Source organism: Saccostrea cucullata, unplaced genomic scaffold, assembly GCF_032062105.1.
Source record: "Saccostrea cucullata isolate Sc308-1 unplaced genomic scaffold, CSIRO_AGI_Scuc_v1 ctg7584, whole genome shotgun sequence".
In the NCBI taxonomy this organism is placed as follows: Eukaryota; Metazoa; Mollusca; class Bivalvia; order Ostreida; family Ostreidae; genus Saccostrea; species Saccostrea cuccullata.
The window spans coordinates 106,726-113,118 of record NW_026941575.1 but is presented as its reverse complement, the minus strand read 5'-3'; positions in this window follow the sequence as shown (position 1 = coordinate 113,118).

Genomic DNA, 6,393 nt, shown 5'->3' with positions numbered 1-6,393 from the left:
TTAAGTAGTGTCAAACTTAATATGCTGATACATACTGATGTAAGCAATTCAACTGAATCAATAATTTTGACCTTGGCCCTTTATTTGACCTTGACCTAACTTTTATCAAATAGTTTATTAAGTCAGTTTTAAATAAAGACATCATTCTAGATATTTTTTTAATCAAACTTCATATGTTGATACTAGGGATGGCAATTGATTGCAGAATTGCCAATCGGTTAACCGCAAAACGTTCCGACCGATTAACCGGTTAGTCGTATCAAGATATACATTTTCACATTTTCTTTTCATAAAAACAAAAGGCTAATAAGACGTTAGAAGTTACATTTTGTCTATTATTTTGATCGAGGAATTTTATGGACATTAAAGTATGTTTTATTTCAATTTCAATAGACAAAACTATGGATCTTGATTGAGAAATCAAACTGGAATAATATCCAACGCAGATGTTAAAGAAATTAATTCTGCATTGTCACCATAATCAGAACTAGTCTGTGTCTAAACTCTCCCTTTATTTACAATTTACAACGTTCATTATAATAATTTAATTCAATAGATAATCTAATAGATAACGGCAAAATATAGACTTACTTTAATCAAAAGTCCTTAACGGTGATGTTTTTAATATCATTTTAAAAAAAACAGGACTTTCTGGGTAACGGCATGATAATATAAAAGCAGTAATTAAGTACAGCTATTTATAAGAACCAGGCAGAAATGAAAATAAGTGATTCATGATAGTGATAGATTTTTCAAAAACTATCATACTTACATTAAGATACATCAAACTAAATACTTAATCACAGTTATAAATGGATTTCATGCATGGTCGATTAAAAAATGAATTCAATATATACTGAAACAGTCAACAATATCCATTGAAAGGTGTCTGTACGTGCAGGTGATTTTTTAAGAAGGCCCGCACTCTCCTTGAATGTGAATTATAAAATATTGAACATCTAGTATCAAAGAGTAAAAAACAATTAAAAAACCCATGGTTTATTTTAATTACAAATAAATATTGTGATTTAAAATCTCCCTTGGCACTCTTCAGTAAAAGGAGTTGAAAAGAGTGTATTTAACTCTTCAGTTTAGAAGGTGGGGATTAAGAAATGTGTGTGATTTCATCTTCATTTTTGAAGTTTTGTCTGTTTTCATACATCCAAGGGGGCTGGGGCATGTAAGTATAAAATTTTTATTAGAAAAATTTAAGCCTAAGATAAAAAAAATAACTGCCTGCAATTTGCTTAATTTCGTCTGACAAAAACAAAATTTTATTTCCTAAACATGCTAGAATCTAAATGAGAACTGTGATAGTTTGAGTGTTTTGAAAAAGATGAACCTGTTTAACAATAACATCAAAATCAAAAACCACTTAAATTCAGTTAATTTTGGGTAAAAACATTTGATTTTGTACTGGAATTTCAACACTAGCTGGAGATTACAGTATGATGAGTATCTCTCCTTTCCGTCGATACTCCCTTAGTTCTGCATGATATACAAAGTCAACTGGAAGAAGCCCTTGACCTCAGCGTACATGAAGTCATAGCAAGAATCATGAAAGCAGAGATTGGATGGAGCATAATTTTTTCTATGTCTCGGCACCTCTATGGATGTCATATTTAGATCAGGTATTTAATACACAACTCAGACTAATGTATACTCTAAACAAAGACACTATTGACTATTTTTTGTCAAACTAAAAAAGGGGAAAGTCAAGAAAAATTGATAGCAAACATACAGGCTAACTGCTAGTAAAAGTTATCGGTCCTGCAAAAAATCTACCAGCTAGCTAGCCTGAGAAAATAATTGTCTTGTAAAATTGATTTTTGAAACTAGAGGTACTGTGAGCAATGAGCAAATGATACCTCCCCCCTGCCTCCAATATGAATATAATAGTGTCCATGTTTTGTTGTAGGAAACTATCATATTAAAAATGCCATACTTTCGTACAGTACGGTACCACTATTTTTTTGCCTAATTTTTATCTTAAACACATGAAATCCCAGGAGATTCCGGGAGCTTTGCCCCCTGGACCCCTTTATTCAAGCTATGGTATGACTAACATATGACTGTACTTTGGTACATAATTATCAAGACCCCTTGCCTGAACAAAGTTATCCCCCCTTCCCTTTTAATCACAAATCCTGTACTGCTCATGATACCATTAGTTGATTTGGAAGCCATTAATCAAATTAATAAATTTTAATTAATGAAAACTTTAAACAAGTCCAGCTGGGCATCGATATGTGCAAATTGGTAAGCCCACATTAAAATTTGTGCATCTCAGGCGGTCAGGCACACTGTTATTTCAAACACTGTTTTCTGAATGGGTCCTTAAAATCGGGAATATTTAATTAAGCCCTGAAAAAAAAACCCATGGCAAAACCATAATTACTATTTTTCTTTTTCATTTAATCAAAATGTAAAATAGTGCCCTTTCAAACTCTATATTTCCAAACTTATATGTGTATCATATTCTTCATATGCATTTCCTTTTATTTGAATTATAAATAAGGGTGGGGAGTCCTACACAATTTAATTGACAAGCAAAACAACCAATAAAATACTGGCCAGAAAATTGTGGTTTTATAAGTTGATATTGGGGGAGAGGGTGTTAACCTCCCCAAAAATCCGAAAAAAGCCAAAAAACCCTATCCAAAGGGGGGGGGGGGGGCTTACCAAATATTCCTACAAGCAAATATTTACACACATAGAAGGAGAGAGATTTATAAATATGAGAGCACATACCACATGCATGTGTTTCTGCCAATGTTTTCGTCTAATTATAGGTTTAAAACTTAAAAAATAAAATTTGATCTTACAAAACTATAACTTTTTTTCAATTTATAACTATAATAGTATGAATTAATGATGATATCACTACTCACTAGTACATGGGGGAGGGGGAAGGAAAATAAATATTTAAATATCAATAATTCAAAAGCTAAATTGTTATATAAATGTATGCATTCTCTTGTCATATAATGAATTTCATGATTTGTTATCATTTCAGATGCAATCTGAGCCTTGTTCTGAATTTCAAAATCCCCTTTGACAACACCTGCACAGCTGAGGTTATGTAAACTTTAAAATTGAGGACCACCGTCACCAAGAAAAGATTATCAAATCAACTAGTGTTAAATATACTTTATATAATTTATTTATCATTAGATAATTTGGTATTTTGTGTTGACAACTTGCAGTTTTTTTTAATTATCATTAATAAGATTCCTTTTTGTTTAGCAATCAAGGATCTTCTGACTAAATTAAAGTGAATTAAAGTGAACACAGCCATTAAGAGACTTTGAAACAGGTATTTCTTCTGATCTTGATTCTCTGAATTTTTTAGCTCACCTGAGTCGAAGGCTCGTGATCTCTTCTGATCAAAGTTTGTCTTTTATCTGTCATTGTCATTCTTCAAGGGGAGAGAATTACAAAATTAATAGCATTGCTGATATCTAATCTCAAGAACCAATGGCCAAGGAAAGATGAAACTTATGTGGAACCATTGTCAGGTAGTGTAGATTCAAATTTTTCAAATCATGAACCCCAGGTGTAGGACGGGGCCACAACGGATGATCAAAGTTTAACATAAGAATAAATAAAAAAATATTTGAAAAATTCTTCTTGGATACAGCAAGCCTTGATTGGTAATATTAATATGAAAGCATTTTCAGGTGGTGTAGATTAAAGTTTGATCAAATCGTGACCCCGGGGATAGGGTGGGACCACAAAGGCCAATAAAATTTTACCTAAGAATATAGAGGAAAAATCCTTTAAAAATATTCTAAAGAACACAAAAGCCAGTAAGTTATATATACATATGGAAGCATTTTCTCATAGTGTAGATTTGTTCAAATCATAACAAAACATGACACCCCCCCCCCCCCCCAGGTATAGGGTGGGGCCACAATAAAATTTCAAACTTGTAGGGAAAAACTCGGTTAGTCAAAAATAAGTACCCCATAAGCATCCTTAGTGTAGATTCAGTTATGTTGAATCATACCCATCCCCCTCTCTCTCTCCCTTACAGGGAGAGGTCAGGACCAAATGTGCTTTTAAGCTTTTCAATACAAAGCTGATTTTTGATTTTTAGGTCACCTGAGTAAACTCAGGTGACCTATTGCTATCCGTTTTCGTCCGTCGTCGTCCGTCGTTCGTCGTCCGTCGTGTGTTAACATTTGAACATTTTAGCTTCTTCTCTGCAACCACTGAACCAATTTCAACCAAATATGGCACAAAGCATCTATGGGTGAAGGGGAACAAATATTGTGAATTTCATGATCCCTGCCCCCCTGGGGCCTGAGGGGTGGGGCCAAACCCACTAAAATTAATGCAATCTTTAAAAATCTTCTTCTTTACTCCTGGACATCAAGCAGTCAAACTGTTTGCATGATTGTAATCAGCATTGAGTCCTCTACCAAAATTGTGAAATTTATGGCCCCAGGGTCAGGGTTCTAGTGCTAGGGCGGGGCTAAATAAGTATATAGTGAAAATGCATTATTTCTTTGAAAATCTTCTTCTCTACTCCTGGGTATTAAATAAACCAACTAAGTACACAGTTATGATGAGCAAGAGTGCCTCTAACAAAATTGTGAATTTTATGGCCCCAGGGTCAGGGGTTCTGGTGTTAGGGAGGGGCTCTATTGATTATATATAGAGAAAATGCATTAATTTTTTCAAAATCTTCTTCTCTGCCCCTGGGTATTAAATAAACTAACTAAGTGCATAGTTATGATAAGCATGAGTGCCTCTATCAAAATTGTGAATTTTATGGCCCCAGGGTCAAGGGTTCTGGTGTTAAAAAAAAAAAGAAAAAAAAGAAGGGGTTACATGGGCATGTGAAAATTTAGAGAAGAATTGTAGAGCTGAGGTTTTTCTCAAGAACCACACGGCCAATTTTTACCAAACTTGGCAGGGCTAAGACCCCTTACAAGGGGTGATAATCAAGAAAAGAGAAAAAATAGGGAGCCACTGGGTCAGAAAAGCTGAAACTTATGTTAAGGCATCCAGGGTTTAAGTGTAGATTCTAAATTGTTTAAATCATGTCCTCCTCCCCCTAAGAATAGGCCTAGACCACAATAGGTACTGGTATTACAAGTAGGAAATCTGGTGTAGAACAGCATGACCAGTTACTCTGGTGAGTGTTATGGACCATGGCCTTCTTGTATTCATGATCTTGTTTATAGAGAAACGAACCTAAGCTACTCTCTTCCTTCAACAGCAACAATAAAAAATTGCTTTATGGAATGCCTATTTTCATTAATAAAGTTCAATTTTCGAATTATATTTTTTCCAGATTGATGAATCAACCACATGCATTATGTCAGAGGAATTTAGCTGGAGCACCTATTTAGCAGCTAGGACACATAGATGTACCTGTACAGTTGATACAGATAATCTCAACAGCACATTTCTAAACGATGGCCAAAAAAATCTAATAAAGACACCACTTTCAGTTTAAAACTTTTTTTAAAAATCCAGACCGGAAACAAAGGACATTGATTTTTAAGCTCCTCCAAAAGTAAAAGGTGTTTTATTGAAACCAACACTAGGATACACCCAAGGATATTGAATATTATACCCCTTCAACATAACATTTTGAATTTTAGTTTGCCTATCTAGTCAAGAACATGGATTTTTTTGACATTTGATATACTTTATAATGTTAAACTGACTTTAATTCGTAAACGATAAATATTCGCGAGTTTCGCAACTTATGCTTAGGTCACATTTAAGCCAATGGTCTAGCAACTAAGTTGTGGGCTGAAAGAACATGATCGACTGACACAATTATCTGGCGACATAGAGCAGTCACATTAATTTTCATCCTCAAATTCATAGATGTAATTATTTTTTATCTATATATTTCAGCAAAATGTACATTTACAGGTGATTTTTCAAAAATTGCTTTAAAAATACAATTGAAATATTTAGATCATTTCTCATGAATGGTTAATTGCAGTTACCACAGAAACCAAATATTTGTTTTTAAAAAGTTAGGTACAAAAAAAAAATGTATCTTTCAATATTTTAGCTAAATGGCAACTCATACAGTTTTCTTCATACAAGCTAACCACTTTGGCTAAACTCTAAAGGCAAATACAATATTTTTGGAGATGTTTTCATGGTAACCAGATACAATTCACAAAAGCATATTAAAAATACATATTTTCATGTATTTACAATAAACTGTAAAAATAATACATGTATTTAAGTCAAAAATTATTTTGTATTTTATGGAGATTTTGTAAAGACAATTTATTTAAAAAAGCATTTTCAGAATAAGAAGAAGGTAGTCAGTTTCAAAACAAATTATGCCCTATATTTTTCTAAAATAAGAAAGTGATGTAAAAAATAAAAATTCATTCTTTCTGAATTATAAGAACT